A 23,171-nucleotide genomic window follows, 5' to 3' on the forward strand; every position below is an offset into this window, starting at 1 on the left:
ATTCATTCATGAATCTCTGTCTCCTCTTGGCTCAACCAGGGCAGGGCAGGCCAGGCTGAGTCTCACAGGCGCGCCCGCAACACACTTAGCTGGGAGTGAGTGGGATGGGACCAGACAGTACACATTGAGTGGGACGTGGGACTGAGTGACTCACTCTGGACTCTATGCACTGCCTCAGGCTGCTGCGCACTTGCACAGCTTTATTATCTTAACTGATTAGGCCTACCAGGCCCTGTCTCACCAGGTGTAGCTGTTACCAGTACTGGCTGCTACTCAGAGGCGCAACTAGAGCCAAATTTCGGGGGGGGGCTAAGAAAAAATTTCGGGGGGGGGGCTGAATCTTTTAAGCCATAGGCAGAGTGGAGCTGCAGGGGCTCTTAGAAGGGGTGAAACAACAACGAGGCCTCATTAACATGCAAATGGTCTTTTAAAGACCTGTGAAGTGCTCGGGTGCGGCTGTGTGTGCGCCGCGAGGCTGTCTCATCCCGGGCTGCCACACGCGACGGGGGGGGCTGAAGCCCTGTGAGTCCAATGGGTGTTGCGCGCCTGCTGCTACTAAATGTTCAACGTCAATGTCCGCCGGGTCGCGCTCAAACTTGAAGACAGTGAACGGCCGTTGATCCACGATGACTTAGTGGTCGGATGCGGCCGTGCTGGGGCGTGGCAATGAGGGGAATGCGTGCCCAATCATCAATCTGAAAAACTCTGCGCACGCTGCCTGCTGCTGCGCACAGCCCCAACCCCTGCAGAGAACCAAAATCAGCCCAACTCAGTGTCCCGCCCACTGGGCAGGAAACTACCTGAACTAAGGGCTGCCAGTGCCACTGCATCAACTTATCAACATAGAGATCACTGAGAAGAAGTCAGACAGACTGACTCATGACTCGGAACTCGGGTCGGGAGACGGACGACGTCGACGAGCAGGCAGAAGACAGTACTGAGGAGTCTGTGGATGAGAAGTAGTTGAACACAAGTTCAACAGTAACACTCTGTGCCACTGCCAACTTGCCAAGTTCCGTTGCGAAAACCCGCCCCTGATAATTAGGTGCCGGTGCTAAGCACCGGAAAGCGCTGGCACAAATTAAGCACTGCTGCAGTGCACTGTATACCAGGGGTGATGGTAGTTATGTTTGCAATGCAGACTCCACAACATGATGGTGTCCACTATACGATTGATTTTGTATGATGTGCACAGTGCTGTTACAGACATGTGAAGTCCAGATTGGAGTTGGTAGGTGGAACTCGCAGTAATGGCAATCAATCGGATTCATGCGGGTGACTTCATTATTTAACTGGTAAGTCAATGTAACTATTTAGTCTGTTTTCTGCCTGGAATGGTCTCTCCTACAACAGTGGCCACTGGTGGAAATGTATCATCCAGATACTTTTCAGGCATCACTTCCACTTTCCTCATCCAAGGGGTTGCTATGTATGCTGTTGTATGTCATACAATTATAATGTGAATTGCTATGTACTGCTAACATATGATGGTATGTGTGTTCACACGACTTTTGGGTGTGTCTTGGTTAGTGTCAGTGTGGACACCGTCACCAACATCCATATGTCTGTAAACTCCACACATAGGCACCCTGGCAGAGGGAGGAGATGACAGGCTCTAGTATACCGGCCATTTCCAGACCTTCAAACTGTGGAGAAAGAGACGTCATTAGGAAGTTTTGTCTCAATAGTCAGACAATACAAGAACTACGTGACCAGTTGGAGCCTCATTTACATTCTCATAGAAACTACCCACATCTCTGACACCAATGGTAAAACTCATGGCAGCACTGCATTTCCTGGCCACGGGTTAATGTCCAGTTTAATTCTCTCTCTCCCCCACTTGACCAATGGCTAACTTCCTGTGAGGTGAACCTCAGTAGTCACATGGCTGATAAGTGAGTAAGGACAAACAACAGTGGTGCCTCCTGTTAAGTGTTCAAGCAACAGGGCCTCATGGTAGCTGAAGTCATTTCATTTTCTCCTCCTCTACACTTCATTAGACATTTGCACATATAATCAGTCCATAGATGATGATTTTATGGTAGTGCACATACAGAAAGCATTACCACATGTGGAATGTAATACAAGTGATGTTATGTGCAGTGCTACTGACAGTAACTGACAAACACACATCTCTGATACTTTGGCTAATACATTTAGGAAAAGTAGAAAAGAAAAACGATAACAAGAGCTGAGATGTGTGCAAAGAGAACATTGATATGTTGTGACAGTTGGCGTGGTGTTGCTTACCAGTCTCCACTCCCCCTGGTATTCCTGTTACGCCCTCAGAATGCAGGATGACATGCACCTTTGCTCCGGCCCATTTTCGTATCCGCTAATTGTCACTAAGAACCCACTCTGGTCGGATGGAACTTTTTACTTGCCCAATAGCGTGGAGGGAATAAACACAATTATCGAAGAATGCTGTCCGCGATTTATCATAATCAAGGACTCAAGACTTAATCTCTTGGCTCTCTGGCTTTTATTATCAGCATAAAAATTTGAAGATACAAACTCCTCAATACGAGGCACAACAAATACATAGGCACTAACACAAATGCTACTCTACGAAGAATCCGCATACGACTAAAAATAACTAAAAGCACAATTTCTAAAAGCATGAGGTAGAAAACTACCAAGCCAATGTCGACATTAGGGACACTGGACCATACCATCTCTGTCCCTGCTCTATACTAGATGTCATCCCTACTTAGCAATCCCTTGAGACCCTCAGATCGAGAAAAGGTGTCAGAGTGAAACTTCCTAAGAAGTCTTCACTTAGAGAACTTGATCTATAAAAATGCCCCCTCTAGCTCCTCGCCTAACTCTTCTCTGCTCTGGGCTGCTCTGTTCTGCCTCCACACTCGGGGCACTTTCCCTAATACAGAACCCCAAAATCCCAGAACACGCCCTTTGCACCTCCTCTTCAGCCGGGTCGTCTTTCAGTAATTTTCCATTGAGCGCTGTCCAGTTCCATCGTCCATCAGCTTGGCCTTGAGTCCCAGACACCGTCCGCACTAGGAGTTACGATTGGCACATTCCAATGCACTCCCATGTCTGGCTTTAACTACATAAGTCAATTCGTGAACAAAGAACTTCTCTACTAACGAAGCAACTGTCCTTGCACCTGGAGTGAGATCATGAAATGCAGACATACTTCACATCTTTTAACTTTGCAATTTACTACAGCCTAAAACGTCTACTGGAATAAATCCTTCTGGCCTATTGCCCTCGGCTAACATAAGAAAATAACAGGCCTTTCTCCTAAACGATATATGTGAATTCTGGCCACTACTTTGGTTACACAAACATGTCTAAATCACACTATTGACATTTACGTCTTCTCTTTCATGTATGTTTTAGGCAATCTACATAAACGTTTTCTAGGTTACACATTTTAACGTCACATTGCGTTCATATAAACTAAACTCTATGCATTTCTCTAAATACATTCACAATACTCTTATACATTGCTAACACTTCTAAATTAAATCGATACCTTATACATTTCTTAAGCAACTAACAGTGAATATAACGCACCCCTACAATTTTCAACCTTTTAAACGCTACATCACCTTGTGAGTTCTAATGGTAGGCCGGGAGAACTACCGCCAGTCTTCTGGGCCACCAGGTGGTGCCTGAAAGCCGGGTTCTTGAATCTCTGCCTGAGGTCGTGCCACCTCCTCTTGATGTCCTCCGTTGTGCGCACGGTGGTACCTTTAACATTCACTTCATATCTGAAGGAATGTCCCAATCTATGTTCAGTGGCGTACTATGTGATGTCCGTTCAGCAATGATAAGACACATGGACAGCTACATCCAGTTCCCAGATGAGAAGATTTAGCCATTGTGAAGGGTGACTTTTATGGATTTGGTCCCTCCCACATGTGGTTGGACCTATTGATGGCACACGTATTGCCTTAGTACAACCGCATCCCAGAGAGCAGGTTTATAGGAACAGGAAGCAATTCCATTCTATCAACGTGCACGTGGTTCGTTTAGCAGATTTATACTTCTCACACATCTGTGCCGGATATCCAGGATCTGCCTCCTCGTGACTCCTTCATACTGCGGAACAGAACCGTACCTCAGCGGATGTCACAACTACTACCGGAGAGGGCGTAGCTTGTTTGTGAGTGAGAAATGTCCAATCCTTTGTGTGTGTGATGCCAGATTGTATGTTCTACAAATGTGTGACTGATAATTTCACATGTGTGTGCCTTCCATCTAGGAGGCTCAGTGTACCCCAACTGCCCATGGTTGTTGACACTGCTGGAGAATCCAACAACGCCAGGGGAAGTCCACTTTAATGAGGCCCTCGGAAGAACCTGGCAGCCAGTGGAGCAGGTTTGTGGGCTCCTGAAGGCCAGATTCAGATGTCTGGACAGGACTCGGGGAGTCCCCCTCTACTCACCCGGGAAGGTGTGTAAGATCACCGTGGCCTGCTGCATGCTCCATAACCTGGCACTGCGACGGAACATCCCTCTTACCACAGAGGATGGAGAAGCCACCAGGGGGGGGATCCTGAAATGCCAAATGATGATGATAGTGGTGAAGAGGAAGGAGTTGACTTGCGTCAAGAGCTCATTAACAATGTTTCCTCATTTCCTCATGAGTGTATGTATGCTGTGAGATGTCATGCCTTTGACTGTTACAGTAACTGTTGTTGTGATGCTGTGAGGAGGACTTTCATGGATACATGTTAGGTATGTACGGCTTTGGCAAACTATGTGCACAGCTGTTTGTGGAGGAAGGTCTTGACACATGCACACGTTGTTGATGTTGCTTTGTGTAGATTACATTTACCCATGTACTGTGTATTGCAGTAGTTGACTGTAATTATTGTCATATCTATGGCTTCCTAGCTAATCTCTTTGTTTTGGCCTGTTGTAGGTACCTTCACCATGTCATTTGGGCATTTCAGAGTTGTGACATCAGCCGGTATATGATGCTGTTTTGAAGTACGAAGTGGACGTGGATTGTCTTGGAAATGTCTGGCACAGACTTTGGGTGTACTACTCTGGTACCAAGCCAGCTTTCACAGCAATAGGACAGAAGTTGCAAAGACTTGATTGCACTTGCTCCCTGTCATTTGGTAGTCTCATTGCAATATCTGTGCCGTCATGTTCTCCAACACAATGTGGTTATGGGGCCAAAACATGCTAGTCTCTCTTCACATTGGCTAAGTTCACAATGTGTATGAACCGGATGTAACTGTTGATGTGTCTCATCATTGTATGCCACAGTGCTTGTGGCACACCACGGACATATGTTTGTGATGTTCTACCAGATGCAGCAACACTGTATTGGAATGGAACTGTGATCAGAAACTGTTGTACTGCCATGTTTTGGTTTCTTGTTTTCAATGATGTGGGATACCTTTTGTGAGGTTGTCAATGTGGCTCCAGCTGATTCCATGAACCAACAGCCATTTGCCAAAGCTATTTGGCATTGTCTGATGTATCCCCTCCGACCATGTTGTTGAGGTACGCACATGACATTTGTGGTCACTGACATAGAACATTTCAGTGAAGCAATATTTACCTCTGTTGCTGACATTATGCCCGAGTAAGGTTTGAACAATGGAATAAAGATGTCATGAGACTGTACACTTGTATGTCTGGGTTGGGGTGACACGATTGTGATACTCAGGTGCACAATGTTGACATTCCACATGTCCATGCTTACACAAGTAGCTACTAGTTACATGTGGTAATTCACAAGGGGATAGCTTCAGGGCTTGCTAGATGTGTATGATACTACATAAGCTAATGATTTTGTGACAAGTGAATTTATTGCAGTGCACAATGTGAAAGAAAAACAAACAATATACAGACAAATAGTGACAACAAAGGAGTGTAGTAGTCAGTGTTGGTGGATGAAACCATTGTTGTAGGAACCACATTTTCTGAAGTCCAAAGTCCAACATACTCCTACTATCACAAATGGAAATTTGTACAGGGATAGTCAACAATGTGAACATGTTGCACATAAAGGAGGATATCATTTGTGATGTGACTTCCTGGTGGTGGTGGGGTGCCTTGCCATCTGAACCTCCTACCCGGTACTCTCATAGCATGAGAGCAGGGTGGGGATTTCACAGGGAGTCTGTCCCAGTGTATTTTGGGAGCCTGCGGACAGGAAGGGAACACGGAGGTGTGACGCTGGAGTTGATCGCAGCTCCAGGTTAGTGTCTTTAAAAATTATTATTAAACTCCTCCATGCGATCCCCCTGCAGCGCTCCCCCGCACCCCCTGCACCCACTCCACCACCTCTTCATTGTGTCGGTCGCCACTGACTGTGACCTTGGTCCAGTCTACCCCCACCCACTGGCTCCTCCATCCTCAGTGAGAGTGTTGGCAATCCTCACCAACGGAAGTGAGGCTGGGGTGCAGGAGATGCTGATTCCGGTGCTAGGTCCACAGATTGTTGGGGCAGGGGTCTGGGGTGGGAGGTGTGGTTGTGGGCACGGTGAGACTCACTGTTGCAGTCTGCCCAGGCTGTCCAGATGAGCCAGGTTGGTCCTCCCGAGTCTATATTTCTAGGAGTTTCTGCATCACAGAAGGCTTGATCCGGGGGAACAGTGGAGTCTGGGTGGTGTCCTGAGTCTGGCCAGATGTGCCGGATCGACCTGTTCAAACATAAAGTAGATTACTATTGTTGTAAGTTTAGTATGTACATCTATATAATTTGGTAAACAGTGAGTTCAGGCCTTGGAGGGACAAGAGGGGTGGAGGTTGACATTGTGAACTATCCCCGTTGTGTTTGACTCATTTGCAAGGCATTAGGAGACATCCATTACATGAAGTTGAATTGCCCTGATCATTTCCTGTACTGATATGCTTTATGATGACATGTTGACATGAGGGATGGACATGGCATCTCCCAATAACTTGATCCCAACACAGTGTGGAAGTTACATGTGTAGGTGTGTATAATACAGGCATACAAACAACTTGCTAGTAGATTTAGCATTGGTAAGTATGTGTGTTGTGCAGAGTCAATGGCTCACCAGCCGTTTGAAATCAGCTGGATTACCTTCATGCATTACAGATATTTCTGGTCCAAACTTGAAAATAGTGTCACTCATGGCCTCATTCTTTTCATTTATGCAGACCAGGGGAAGTTGGCGACAATGTGCCTGAGCAGAGCATTGTGTTTATGGTGTAAGACCACAATGACCTGGGGATCAGTGGTGACATAGCTGACAAGTGGGTAAAGACAAACAACAGCGGTGTCTCCTGTTAAGTGTTCAAGCAACAGGGCCTCATGGCAGCTGCAGTCATTTCATTCTCTCCTTCCTCACACTTCATTAGACAATTGCAATATAATCGGTCCTGGGATGATGATTTGATGGTAGTGCACATCCAGACAGCATTATCACATGTGGGATGTAATGGAGGTTGATGCATGTGATCTTATGTGCAGGGCAACTGACTGTAACTGACAAACACACATCTCTGGCTAATGCGATTAGGAAAAGTAGATGAGAAACACAATAGCAAGAGCTGAGATGTGTGCAAAGAGAACATCAACATGTTCTGACAGTTGGCCTGGTGTTGCTTACCAGTCTCCACTCCCCCAGGTATTCTTGTCAAGCCCTCCGAAAGCAGGATGGCGTGCACCTTCTCCTCCCAGGGTGTGAGTTCTAATGGTGGGCCGGGAGGGCTACAGCCAGTCTTCTTCACTCCAGGTTGTTTACTCTCTGCCTGAGGTCGTGCCACCTCCTCCTGTAGTCCTCCATTGTGCGCAGGGTGTTACCTACAGCATTCACTTTATTGACTATCCTGTCCCACATTTCACTCTTCCTAGCAATAGAGGTTTGTTGGACTTGGGCTCCAAAATGTGTGGCTCTACTCTGATCATTTCATTCACCATCACTGACAACTCGGTGTCAGAAAAATGTGGATTTTTGGGCCGTGACAATGTACTGTATTGTATTTATATGGCATTTACTACCCCTGATTAGGCATCATAGTGCTTTTCGGTGAGCAGCCCGCTACTCCAGAACGCAAAAAGGATTAGGGGTGGATTAGAATAGTGACATTTTAGTTCATTTGAGCGGTGGTCATGTGAGTCTGTTAGTTGGATTGGAAAGGATAATGGGGGGATAGAAGCGGGAGGAGTCTAGGAAGTGGTTAGTGGGAGATCATAGTTGTAAGATGCGGTTTGAGATGAGTATAAGGAGAGATGGAGGAGGAAAGAATCTCTAGAAATGGATTAGGAAGATCATAGTAATACATGAGTTTTGGGATGAGTCAAAGGAGGGATAGGGGAGGGAAGAAGTTAGATGGGATGTTTTTGAGATCACAGTATTCCAATGAGGTCTGGGGTGATCCAAGGAGGGATAGTGGAGGCAAGAGTCTAGAAAGGGTTGTTATAGAGATCAAAGTAGTAGAATGAGGTTTGGGAAGTAAAATAGTTCTCCCTGCCTTAGGGCTGCAATGCCTGCTGTAGGGGTGGCTTACCTACACTGCATGTAGTGTCTGCAGGCATGGTACACACGGCGTGTGTCTTGTTGTGTCTTCGCTTTTCTCTGCACCATGGCACGCAGCCTGCAATAGGAGTTTGCATGATGGTGCTGAGGGGTCCCTTAGGGTGGCACAATACATGCTGCTGCCCTTAGCCTCACTGCCCTAGGTATCCAGGGTACCATTTACTAGGGACTTACAGGGGTGCTAAAGGTATTGCCAATTGGGGGAACAATTGTATAGTTTTAGGGAAAGAGATCTAACACTGGGGACCTGGATAGCAGGAACCCAGTGCACTTCTGTCAAACTTGCATCAGATACCAGGCAAAAAGCGTGGGGGGCATGCCAAAATGGGTCACTTTCCTACACAATATTTCAGGAAATACCTTAAGAATCAATTATTCAAACTCCACCTAATGGAATAGTGACCTCCCCTTTCCTCTACACTCTCCATGGGAGGAATAAAACAGCTGGGATGACAATAGCCATTGAATAAGAAGAAAGCGAATGAGAGACAATAAAGCAAACCAATGGTAAGAAGTGAGCTGGCTGTGCTGTCTGGTAGGCTCAACTTAAAAAGCTGAACTGGAATTTTGCCAGGTGGGAACAGTCCAGCCCGAACTGCCAAGCCATGTCTTCCCTGGACCGGAAACAAGCTTCCTAGGACCGGTTTCAGGCATTTCAGCCATCTTCAGCCAGGCTTGCTTGAATCCAGTGGCAAAGTGAGCAAGGGACTCACGTCTGAGCATACCCTGCCAACTTATAGCGAACAAAGCAAAAACCAAAGGAAATGATGGACGGAGTGTTGAACATTGCAAGCACTAGCCCCCAGTCAACTGATCTGGGTTTAATCCATCACCGTTCTTTAGCCCACTCTGCCACCCCAGTTCAGACATGGCCATATGCAAATCAGTCTGACCCTGTGCCTCATGGGAACAGTCCAGCCCGAACTGCCAAGCCATGTCTTCCCTGGACCGGAAACAAGCTTCCTAGGACCGGTTTCTGGCATTTCAGCCATCTTCAGCCAGGCTTGCTTGAATCCAATGGCAAAGTGAGCAAGGGACCCACATCTGAGCATACCCTGCCAACTTATGGCGAACAAAGCAAAAACCAAAGGAAATGATGGACGGAGTGTTGAACATTGCAAGCACTCGCCCCCAGTCAACTGATCTGGGTTTAATCCATCACCGTTCTTTAGCCCACTCTGCCACCCCAGTTCAGACATGGCCATATGCACATCAGTCTGACCCTGTGCCTCATGGGAACAGTCCAGCCCGAACTGCCAAGCCATGTCTTCCCTGGACCGGAAACAAGCTTCCTAGGACCGGTTTCTGGCATTTCAGCCATCTTCAGCCAGGCTTGCTTGAATCCAGTGGCAAAGTGAGCAAGGGACTCACGTCTGAGCATACCCTGCCAACTTATGGCGAACAAAGCAAAAACCAAAGGAAATGATGGACGGAGTGTTGAACATTGCAAGCACTCGCCCCCAGTCAACTGATCTGGGTTTAATCCATCACCGTTCTTTAGCCCACTCTGCCACCCCAGTTCAGACATGGCCATATGCAAATCAGTCTGACCCTGTGCCTCATGGGAACAGTCCAGCCCGAACTGCCAAGCCATGTCTTCCCTGGACCGGAAACAAGCTTCCTTGGACCGGTTTCTGGCATTTCAGCCATCTTCAGCCAGGCTTGCTTGAATCCAGTGGCAAAGTGAGCAAGGGACTCACGTCTGAGCATACCCTGCCAACTTATGGCGAACAAAGCAAAAACCAAAGGAAATGATGGACGGAGTGTTGAACATTGCAAGCACTCGCCTGGGGGCGAGTGCTTGCAATGTTCAACACTCCGTCCATCATTTCCTTTGGTTTTAACATACTTGATAATGCCAGATGGTAAAATATCCAAGTTAAGCTCAAAAGAGCAACATTGATTTACATTTTCCTATTACATGGAAATATAGATAATTGTGCATGTTACTGACACGGCTATAAGAACGAACTGGGGGAGGTAGGGGGCAAGTCAGTATCAATGTGTAATATCACTTATATTATGATAAAGAACATTTAGGCTGGACAATTGATCGCCTAAGGGAATTGGTACACCTAATGATTTATGGATTTCAAAGTGGAAGATGGTTTCAGTCTAAATGCAACAAATAAGCATAAAAAGGGCGCACACTGTTTTAACTTGCCAGTTCTTGTCAAAAAGAAGATACATAGCACCTCTTTTTTAAGCTAATATCCAGAACAATGGTCCTGTAGGTACAAATTTGATACACAAATCTATCCACCCAAGTCGAATTAATGACAGTGGGGTGTGGTAGTATCACAATCAATTTAATAGAGAGGGCAGATATACACATTCAATTATAATGTTTTTAACAACATAATGCATAATGTAGTGCTGATGGCACAGAGTTCAAAAAGTGCTCAGTGTGTAATATATATTGTGGCCATCACACGTGTAAATATGCCAGAAGTCTCAGAGTTATTTATACCAGAGGTCTGATTTGAGTCAGAGAGGCAACACTTGATGAGCCTAAAACCGCTTTGTGCACACATTAAAACAAACTTTTGCGCAGCAGCATTTAAACTACAATTAGCATCTAAAAAAGCAATTGTTCGCTAGGCAGCTGTTTTCGAGCACCAAATCAGTCACTTCAGCCAATGAACACTCTATAGCTCTCCCTATAACAAGCATTTGCAATGCAACAGGTCTCGCATTCACACGAGTATGAGCTATTGGCATTGTAAATGACAATACTTTTTATTTATGTTTTGGGTTTTAAAACATAAATAAAAGGCATTGGCATTTACAATACTAATAGCTTAAACTCTCGCAAATGCGAGACTCATTGCATTGCAATAAAGGGCCTTCTCAACCGCTTGTTAGATAGTACCTTTTAAAGGAAGAGACCGGCCTGCGATGTCTTCTAAGTAGTGATAAATAGTGCAGTGAAGAAGATGTGTAAGTGTCGTAAATGACACAGACACAAAGTGTGAAGTGAGAGTTTCATATGATCCGAGCTATAAACACGAACAAAGCGCTCCAACACCTTTCGCCCTGTGATTACACTGTTGCAGCTCAGGAGGAAGAGTGGGTGGGGGTGCTATTTCCTGCCCTCTCCGTGATTTGAGTGTGCAGTGTGGCATTGCGTAATGTCATTGCTATCTTTGGCCTAATAAAAAACACTCCAGCTGTGGTAGGGCCCTGGCTTCACCTCCTGGTGCAGGGTGGGCTGTGCTTTGTGGCGGGCAAGGAGGGAGCGAGGGTCTCAGCTGCAGCTCCTGCCTCGTACAGTGCCCCTGCTATTAGTACTGAGCGAGAGGTGCTGAGGTGGTGGTATTGGTGGTGGTGGTATTGGTGGTAGTGGTGGTGGTGGTGGTATTGGTATTGGTGGTGGTGGTATTGGTGGTATTGGCAGTGGTGGTGGTATTGGTGGTGGTATTGGTGGTGGCATTGGTGGCATTGATGGTGGTGGTGGTATTGGTGTTGGTGGTATTGGAGGGGATGGTATTGGTGGTGGTGGTGGTATTGGTGGTGGTGGTGGTATTAGTGGTGGTATTGGATATATATTAATGGTGATGGTATTGGTGGTGGTATTGGTATTGGTGGTGGTGCTATTGGTGCTATTGGTGGTGGTGGTATTTGTGGTGGGGGCATTGGTGGTGGTGGTATTGGTGGTACTGGTGGTGGCGGTGGTATTGCTGGTGTTGGTATTGGTGGTTGAGATGGTATCGGTGGTGGTATTGGTGGTGGTGGTGGTATTGGTGATGTAAGTGGTGGTGGTATTGGTTGTGGTGGTATTGGTGGTGGTATTGGTGTTGGTGATATTGGTGGTGGTATTGGTGGTGGTGGTATTAGTGGTGGTATTGGTGGTGGTTTTAGTGGTGGTGGTGGTGGTATTGGTGGTGATGATGGTATTGGTGATGGTGGTGGTATTGGTGGTGATGGTGGTATTGGTGGTGGTGATGGTATTGGTGATGGTAGTGGTATTGGTGGTGGTGGTATTGGTGGTGATGGTGGTATTGGTGGTATTAGTGGGGATGGTATTGGTGGTGGTGGTATTGGTTGTAGTATTGGTATTGGCGGTGGTATTGGTGGTGGTGGTATTGGATTGGTGGTGGTGGTATTGGTGGTGGAGGTATTGGTGGTGGTGGTATTGGTGGTGGTGGTGGTATTGGTGGTGGTGGTATTGGTGATGGTATTGGTGGTGTTGATATTGAGGGTGGTGGTATTGGTGTTGGTGGTGGTGGTATTGGTGGTAGTACTGGTAGTGGTGGTATTAGTGTCAGTGGTGGTATTGGTGGTGGTGGTGTTAGTGGTGGTATTGGTATTGATGGTGGTGGTGGTATTGGTGGTGGTATTGGTATTGGTGGTGGTATTGGTGGTGGTGGTATTGATGAAGGTATTGGTGGTGGTGGTGGTGGTGGTATTGGTGGTGGTGGTATTGCTGTTGGTGGTATTGGTGGTGGTATTGGTGGTGGTGGTGGTATTGGTGGTGGTGGTAGTGGTATTGGTGGTGGTGGTATTGCTGTTGGTGGTATTGGTGGTGGTATTGGTGGTGGTGGTATTGGTGGTGGTGATATTGGTGTGTTGGTATTGGTGGTGGTTTTGGTGGTGGTGTTGGTGGTGGTGGTATTGGTTGTGGTGGTGTTGGTGGTGGTGGTGGTAGTGGTGGTGGTGGTATTGGTGGTGGTGTTGGTGGTGGTGGTGGTGGTGGTGGTATTGGTGGTGGTAGTATTGGTGGTGGTATTGGTGGTGGTGGTGGTATTGTTGTTAATAAAACAGGCTTTTCAAAACAACCTGTCAGGTGGCTTTAGTGCAGAAGACATGTAACATGGATGTGCTGTTGTCAGCTTCAGCCCATTAGCACAGGATTATGTGCTACCTGGAATTCACATGACTTATTTCGCTAATCATTTCCAAATCCATTTTACTCGGGGGCTTGAAACAGACATGAGGTAATGCCGGGTTAATGTGACTGAAAGCAGGCGCCCGTGTTACGGGGGCGGCGGTGCGACTTAAAAAACACACAAGTGGTTTCAGCTGAAGCAGCGCAGGTCCGGCCTCTAGTAAGAGAAACTCAATAAAGTAAATATGCTAACAGACTAAATAACAGGTCCCGTGTAACAACTGAAGTAAAAGGGCCAGTCACCATGGGAGGGTACAAATGAAGGCAAGGCCGTACTAAGGAGGGACTAACAAGCCTATTAATGAATCCGAAGGCAGCATTTACGAAAGACAATGACACAAGCCAATGAAAAAAATGGGAGGAGAGTGGGCATGGCTTCTCTCCCAGACTCTACTACAGCAGTCTCGCAGAGCGAGCAGTGCATGCGCACGGCCACTAGGCTTGACCTAAAAATAGTTGTAATTGTCTAAATTTTACTAAAGTCTGCAGTGGACTATCTGCCTTTCGCCTATTACCACAAGTATGCTATTGCCCCCTGAAACCTATATCTCAATCGTCATACAGACATCAATTAAGATCACTCAGACATTCATAACTTTTTTCATTATGTTCATCAAGGAACACTTATTTTTTATTGAATAACCTTATATTCTTGCATCTTTCGTTTTCATCCAAAAGGTGTTTCACACAAATTCCATTTGCATTTTTTAAGGAATACTACTTGCTTGTTCCAAAACACTGTGAAGAGGCGCTTCCACTCTAGCAAGAATGTCATCACACATCTCTTCGAAATGACTCATGTTCCTAAATAAAATGAGTGAGTGTGAAGTAAATGCCTTGAAAAGGAGGAAATATGTAGAAATATGAGAAATAAATGTGTGTGGAGTGTGTGTGATGGGATTGTGAAAAAAGGGCTGCGTTATGTCACCACTAATGCTTCTCGGAATTGCTGTGCTGCAGTATAGAGGCACAGGAACATAGTCTGGGATGGGTTGTGTTTTAAAGTGTGATTTGTAGATGTGTCCACTTTGGCAATTAGCTTTATTCTTTTTTTCTGCATCCAATGTGCACTGTTGTGGTGCTTCACGCTAGCAGTAGCACGGCGGTCTAGAACCGTCGTGAAACAGCCGACAATGGGACTTCAGTAAAAGGGTTTCATCGTAATCTGCTCGGCGTTGGTACCACAGCCCTGACAGAGTCGGAATCCTTATCAGCAACATTTCCAACTACCGCAGCTTATGCAATGGCTATTCCGACCGCAGCAGCCCATGTGGAGAACACTGCGACTGCCGCAGTCTGCAGTTCAGCCTGCATACATCATAATACAGCGATGGTAAATTCTTGGCCTCAGCAGTCGAAATCAGAGTACGTCAACGGCGGTCGCAAGGTTGGTCCGACTGGCATCATACTCAGCTCCTAGGTGAGATGAGTGCACTGATTTCTCAATTGTTGCCTTCTGTTTTTCCGACTATTATCTGTTATCTGCACCAAATATTTTTGTTTGATATATATTTTATTGACTTTTTCCTCATTTACACAATATAAAAAGTAACAATAAAAAAGTGCCTTTGATCATTGGGAAATAGCAAATCCTCAAATCTGCATGGTTAACAGCGATACCTGTCCTCAGTACGTACATCTCATATACATCACAGTTTACTTCTGTTTACATTACAAACATCATGTTTTCACAGGTTATTCCAATTGGCTATGGAAGTGGTGATGGGGGACTCTCATCAGGGGTAGATGTTAAGCTTCTGGCGAGGGCCTTCCAGGTGTACAATCTTGGAGTTTGTCATCATTTCGGACCAGCTTCATCTATATTTCCTTGGCCAAGGACTATTCTGAGACTTCTTTTATCTATCTCTCCACAGCTGACTTCTTAGGCATTAGACAGTGTATTGGAAAAGCCTGTTTGCTTATAATAATGTGAACTGCATAAATCTGGTCTTGTTTTTGTTTTTTGAATGGATTGCATCAATGCCAGGGTTGCATGTCTGTGGGAGCATCTGTACTATAAGTTGAAAGGATTACCCTATGTATCCACAACCTGTTCCATATTTTGAAGAAAGAGGGGAACCCAAGCTATCTGGAAGGGACCTTGGGTGAGTATCCACTCCCGCGGCCATATATTTCACCAATTCCAGTTGTATGATGTTTTCTCTCCTGTTCTTCCGTTGCCAGATTGGAATTTCACCCGGATGACGCATTCCCTTCATCAGGGCTCCTGGCCCCCAACGCCATTCCGATATGTAATCACCACGAGCGAGGCCAGTACCACTCCTATAGTCGGGGTCTTGCTCTCCGTGGTCGCGACCACGTGACATTGGTTGACATCTGTCTTTTCCCTACCCTTAGTTCCCTCGTTTCCATTACTCCATGTACTTGATCTAGTCGGGATCAGCATTGCCAATCCCCTTCGTGACGTGGCAGCCTTTTACCTAATTCCTATTGTGACCTGCATCTTAATTCTCCTTGGTTAGTCCTTACATCCTTGTTCCCAGATGCAAGATGGTTGACCCTGGCTACCATTACCCCACTCATCCTGCTCACCTCACACTGTCTCAGATTGGGTATGCTCGGCATGTTGTTCTATAACTGAGTATCAATGTGGTTATTGAGGTTTTAATCACATATTGACACCAATTGGCATGCCGACCACGTGGGCATGCATCATTAGATATGGCCCATTGCCTCATTTAATCTGTTTTGCCTTTCTCCTTCTTTCTCCTTTTTCTTCTTTTTTTCCTTTCTTCCCCTTCACCAGGCATTCTTCTCAGACATAATTTACTATGTCCTGATGATGATCCCATTACCTAGTTAAGGGATCGAAACGTCGTTGACTCCAGCACCTTGACACAATTTAGAATTTGGTTACTATAAAGTGCTGTGGATCTAATTTGTATGCTTCTTGGCCTAAATCACTTATCTGTATTCCGGCCAATATGTGCAATGCATGAGTTTGGCAACCTGTTCTGTTTGTTGCAAACTGTCCCACTTATATGTTCTTGTGTATTTCTTATAATAAAAGTATAACATCCATTTGGTTATGTGAACACAGACGCCATTGTATTTTTGTGTTAATTACAGTAGTAATTTATTGTTGTGAGGGACCGCTGTTCCTTTATAAATATTCACAACCTGTTCCCAGCATTCCAGTATATGGATGGAGTCCCATGCCATATGATCATACTTAGCCTCTTGTTCATTACATTTAGGACAGTCTATTAACTTGCTCAAGTCTATTCTGTGCAGCATTACAGGAGTCACATAGGTTATAGATATAAAGTTAAGGAGAGAAAGATGTAACCGTTATGGAGGCCTCTTGCATGGCTGTAGGTGTTACCTGGCATTGCTTTTCTTTATATTGTATCCCACAGTCTGTTTCCCAATGTTCCTCACTGTTCGCTCATGTTTGGGTGTATCCCCCTTGGGAGCTATATAGAATCGTCTAATGCATCCCCATAAATAAAACCCAACAGACTGGACTCATGCTGGATGGTCTGGATGTCGCGCCAGAGATGAAATGTTGCCCTGCACAAAGCATATAAGTGTTTTCTTTAGTGAAGTTAGTGCCCCATTTCTAATAGATCCCCCTTCCTCCGTGAAACCTCCCGCATTCCATTTAGTCATATCCATACCCGCATCCAGCTGTGCAAATTTAGGGAGTTTCCACAGTAGTAAATCTCGTGGGTAGGGTTGTATTTTTCCCCAGCAGGCTCAAAACAAGCTCCCCACTCTTGCCATGTCTCTGATCAATAGATCCAGCCTGGCTCCTCCTGAGAACAGGCACTTTGACAGGTAGTCAGTTGTGAGCAACCCACCTAGCAGTTACCTACATATGCTCCAGTTAGGGTTGAACCAGCTGGCTGTAAACTGCAGTTGGGCTCCTGTATAATATGCTGTTAGGCCTTAAACCCTCAGATCCCCTTCATAATTACACATTAGAATGTTCATTTTAACTCTGCTTCTCTTTCTACCCCAAATCAATGCAATCCGTTTTGATCTCCATTGACCAACCGATTTTTGGGGGATCCCGTGCATGCTGCATTGGGACAGATATTGGGGCATATTTGCAAGAAACTGTTGGAGCGCGATGTTAAGCCAAAATTGCTAACGCCGCGCTCCGACAGTTTCAAAACCAGGGATGCACCGTATTTACAAGAATGCAGCGCACCCCTGCGTTTCTCCTAGCACTGCCACGAAATTTAGCTGCCTAGCGCCAACGCAGGCACCCTTGCACCATAGTGAATGATTGTTCATGTGCAGGAAGGTGTCCCTTCCTACACATAAACAATCACTAATGGTGATTTGCTGTTTCTATGTGTGCTGCAGAATGTAGCACATATAGAAACAGCATAAACGAGGCAAAATTAATCATCTCTCCAAGTTGCGCCTGTTTAAGACCAGGTTTTCCCTGGTCTAATTTTGGTGCTGCCCCATATTTAAACTGCGCCATGTGAATGGGGAGAGCATCAAAAATCAATGGGTGTTGCGGTGGAACGCCCACAGCAACACCCATTCCCTGCCCGTTTGTCACAGCGAACTGCTGTGGTAAGGGGCATATTTACAAACATTAAGCCAAGTTAAGTGTTAATATAAAGCAGGGTATGGCGCCACAGGAATGTCATTAAAAGTGACGCCCTTGCAAATATGCCCCCTAGACACCTAGGTAAGACCACAATCTTCTTTACAACTATTCAGCCTGCTGTTAACAGAGGCAGTAAGGCCCATAGATCCAGTGACCTCCGAAGGTCTGCTATCAATTTAATCGTGTTGACCCCATGTCATGTTTGCTCTGTGGGAGTCACCATTATTCCTAAATATCAGAAGGTGAACGTTTCCCATAGTATCTCTAGTCTTGGGAGCGTGTGTAAAGGAAGGCGTGTGAGGCTTCCATTGAAAACATGAGTGATTTTTATTTTTTATTTTTTTATTTTATTTTTTCATTTTAAAGCTTATAACACAACAGTACAGCTGGACATCCGTATTACATTCATTACACATCAATATATAATTCCATATACATTCCTCTGAATAAAAGGACAATAATCACGGCAATCATAGATTTTTCAAAGCTGCTATCGAGTCTAGTGCGTACACCACATCTGGATAACTGTAATAATGCTGATAGGGCTCAGGAGTCCATCGTCCATCAGTAGCAGAACTGGGCATAAGTACTGTATCCTCACACACCCACAGGAGAGGGGGGACCCCCACCTAAATTAGCAGAGCCAGTGCATCAAAAGCGTCCAAACATCCCACACTCCACTCACGAGCCACCCACAGCAGAGACGCTCATGTCCCCCTCCCGTTGCTGAAGAAGGAAGGCCTGAAGCGGACCCCAGATGTCTTTGGGCCTAGAGGCAAGCGGTTGTGTCTCAGCATATACCGAGAGCTGTTCCTGACAATATAAAAGATCTAGTAACCACTCCTTGAACTTTGGGGCTTGTCCTCTGCCCCATCGGCAGGCCACCCTGCGTTTGGCCAGCAACAAAGCTACCGCACAAAATTTCCTATATTTATTGGGGATCTGTGCAGTATAGCCGAGCAGTGCTATCAATGGATCCCTCGCAAGGGTACTATCTGTCAATTTGTCAAGGGCGTCATAGACCTGCATCCAATAATTCCATATAGCCGGGCACTCCCACGCCAAATGTATAAAGCCTGCCTCAGGCTGGCCACACCTTTAACACCTATCATTATTGGACAATTTCAATCGATATTTTTTGGCAGGTGTATAATATAAACGCTGCAGGAATCTATAATGTATCACTTTCAATCTACAGCTAGCAGAAATCTGCCGAGTTTGAGTACAACAATACAACCATTGTACGTCCGTCACCTCCCGTCCCAGCTCCTCACTCCAAGCTTGACGCGCCCGGCTGCTGACGCTCTTGTGCTGCGTCTGTATGCTACAATATATACCTGCCACTAAATGCTTACCATCCGGAGAAGTGAGCACTAAGTGCAATGGGGCGAAGTTCTTTGGCTCTCGAGGGAAATCAGGAAGAACTGCCTTCATCCCCTGCCGCAAGCGCACATATAGAAAGACATCTAGGGATGATTTTTGTGTATTTATCTGTTGGCCATATTGCTCACTAAACCCCCTCCAGTACATCTATAAACCCCGGGCATGGCATCAATTGGGTTTGCTGTATATAACAGCACATCATCAGCATAAAGTGAAACTAAAAGCTTCTACCCATTGGATACTCTTGTCCAGTTTGGTAGGTCAGATCTGAGTTGGCTTGCCAACAGTTCCAGGGCCAAACCAAATGATAGTGGTGACGGGGGTTCCCCTGTCTCATGCCTCTTACTAATGTTCATTCCTCTAAATATCAATTTGTTCACTTTTACCCTAACTAGGGGTTTAGCGTATATACCTGCACACTTTTATGGATATATGCAGCAATCGTGTATATACACGACCTTTTTTGCTTATAACACAAAACCGGATTAATTTAAATATAGAAAATCACAATAAAAGGCCCATTTAGCATCCTAGCACTACCTGCTCCAAAATACTGATGTGCTTTGGTTCATTCAGTGCGTTCTTTCTTCTTCACAGCTGCAGACACAATAGAGATTTGCAAAAGCCACTTGACCTGGGACCCTCTTTATAACTTTTTTCCACTTTGATCAACAAGACCCAAATTAGGTACTCTAGTGCTCACTGTTGAATCCTATTCCTGTCAGGGTTTGTGCCTATTTGTCAAGAGTGAACAAAGTAATTAAGGGTGCAAAAGTAGGATTTCCCAGGGATCGAAGTGTCTCTCTTAACTATATTTAATAATATATATTTGGTGAGCCCCTTTTGTCACTCACCCAGTACAGACATTCTGAACACTTTCCTTCTGGCTCCCAAAAAGGAACCTGTTACTCAGTGTTGCATTAGACTTTTATTTGTCTTAATTTATAACGAAGCCTGGGGTCTTTTTTTGTAAAGTTTAATAAATCAATGGCCTCGCCACATCTTGCCTTATCAAAACAGCATAAATCCCTTTGAGGAGACCTTTCCAAGGAGCTGTAATGGATAGCTGTGTGTTCGCCTTCATTTAATAGCCATTATAACTTATTTGACAGGGCTATCATGAGCAAAGAGCAAGACATAAAGTTCCGTTTTGACTGTAGTAAGAGAGATTGATTGATAAGTACATCACAGCTTTCCCTTCTTCATAGCATTATAGTAAAGGCATGTCCGAATCACTGTAGATCTTCGAAACCGTTTTTGACCTATGATGGCGGCACATGTAAACAATTCGGGAGGGCGAAGCAACTTTTCAAGACTCCCATCATTTTTCTGCCTGGAAGGGTAAGGGAAAGACTGGATATGGAATGGAGGGATCAGTCCAGGAGAAGCCCCCATGAGTTGGGAGTTCTCATGTTTCTGTGTTTGGATCTCCAAAGGCCATGCCTTGAGATTTTGTGTAGTTACTTTTAAATCCTTGTAAACTTGGCCAAGTTCCCTTTGTAGAGCCCGTAGAGACAGCCGGGTATGTTATGAAGCAGAATAATAATAATAATCCACATTTGTAAAGCGCGAACAATCACCCGTGAGGGTCTCTAGGTGCTTGGGGTCGTCGGGAAGATTATGCAAGCTATTGCCCAGAGTCATATGGTGCTGGGCTGATCTGCCGCCGGCGATCAAACCGTGAGCCCCAGATTTCGGAGTTAGTTGCCCTGGCCGCGGCGCCACACCTCTTCCCTCTTCGACATCACCTGCGAATAGGGATAGTTTGGGTTCACTCTCACCCCCTTTCATTCCCTAATTTGGATTGATGAGGCTTTTGGAGATCAAAGGCTCGTTTGACAATGCAAAGATCAGGGGCGAGAGGCGGCAGCCCTGCCTCGGTGCTCTTGAGATATGCATGTTGGTTGAATATTCACCATTTATTTTAAGTTTGTTGGAATGTTTTTTATAATGTGAAAGTTTTCATGTTTTGACCAAGCTGATTTTTACCTAAAACTTTCATCCGGTAAATCCAATCTGCTCTTTTTAAAGCCCTCACCGCATCTTGCGAGAGAGGGACCATCGGTTGTGTGCTATGTCCAGCCCCCTTCATCAGGATCACCACCTATCCTGGTATTGCTGTTGTCTTGTTGATTTTTAATAAACGCTGACTGTTGGATGGAGATGACTTTAGGCCAAAGTGAGCGTAGTCTCTGTAGTGAGATTGAGGGGAAGTTTTATGTCGCAGTTTAGAATAGCTTTCGGGCTCTAAGAGCCACATTTTAAGAGATCCTTCCCAGGTTTAAGGAGAGATAAGCATAAGGAAGCATGGTGTCTGTGACTGTTCATGAAGTCCAAAAATGGCTGTACCCTTTGTGAAAGATGCAGCTAGGAGGGATATGTACGATTTGTAGAATGATGCTGGGTAACCGTCAGGCCCAGGGGCATTTCAGAAGGGCATTTTTTGTTGGACTCTTACCTCTGCTACTGAGACATGTTTCTCCCATGCTTCAAAGTCTTCTTGGAGGTCTGTGGGGGGGTTGCAGGTAGTCAGGAACTCGTTTTGTATGACAAGATCCAGGGTTTGGTGGTGAAATAGTCTGAAGTAGTAAGTCTGGAACATTTTAAGAATGTCAGGGGAGGTTGAATGTTTATTTCCTTTGTCATCTTCTTTCACTTTAATGTAGGTTTGTGTTTTAGCTTGTCAAAGTTTGTATGCAAGAAGTCTGTCTGCCTTGAACCCTTTTCCATAACACCTTTGTTTGATATGTAGGCGTTTCCTAGCGGGTCCCTCATCTGAAGCTGCTGTAGCTCCCCCATGATTTTACGTAGTTCTTTAATTGATTTGGCATAACTTCATTATTTGTGTTGAGCTTCAGCCTCAGAGAGTTGTACCTCTAGGTCTGTGTTCTTTTGCCTAGCTAGGCAGTCAAATGAGAAATCACTTTGCCCCCGGTTACTGATTTTGCCGCCTCCCAAAGTGCAAAGTGGTCAACTTCAGTATTTTTGTTCTCTATAAAATAATTTCCCTAAAGTGCTCTTTGAGCGTCTGATCTCAAAGGGCGATTTTTTTGAAAAACCAGGGACAAGGTTGAGGTTTCTTGGATGAAGGGAGCTCATGTGTAGCCATATTGGTGCGAGTTCTGATAGTGCCTTAACATGCATGGAGAAATCTACAGTATTTGATTGGAGACTTCGAGAGATCAGGAAATAGTCAATCTGCTAATAGGATTTGTGGACAATGTGATAGAATGTGAAATCTCTATTGTTATTGTGCTGCTGATGTCAGATGTCAGCTAGGTTTAAGTCTTCATTTGCCTGGACCAGCAATGGGGGAGAGAGAATTATGTTTTGTCTCGCCTGGCAATGATCATCGACCAAATGCAAGTCCTCCCTTCTGATCAAATCTCCTGCTGTGAATTGAACCAGATGAAGGAAGAGACTAGTGAAAAATCTATCCCTATCTTCATTAGGGGCATAGCTAAAAATTAGAGCCACTGCTGTCTGGCCTACTTTGTCTCTAATGTCCACTAACTGGGCCTCTTTATCTTGATGTTTGGCTTCTATGTTCAAATCTAAACCCTTTAGAAGTAGGAATACTATCCATCAAGTTTTACTTCTGTGGGAGGCATTGATCTGAGTAGGGAACCAATTTGAATGCAGCCTCACTACATCTTTGGAAAGCAAACGGGTCTCTTGAAGAAAGTCTATGTCAACCTTTTTACGTTTAAGCCATTGTAAAATTGGCCTACTTTTCATTAAGCGGTTGAGGCCTTGGACATTCAAGAAAACTATTACGAGTGGGGCATCTACTATTTTTGGAGAATGTCTGC

The sequence above is a fragment of the Triturus cristatus genome, chromosome 5_2, assembly GCF_964204655.1.
Source record: "Triturus cristatus chromosome 5_2, aTriCri1.1, whole genome shotgun sequence".
Taxonomy (NCBI): domain Eukaryota; kingdom Metazoa; phylum Chordata; class Amphibia; order Caudata; family Salamandridae; genus Triturus; species Triturus cristatus.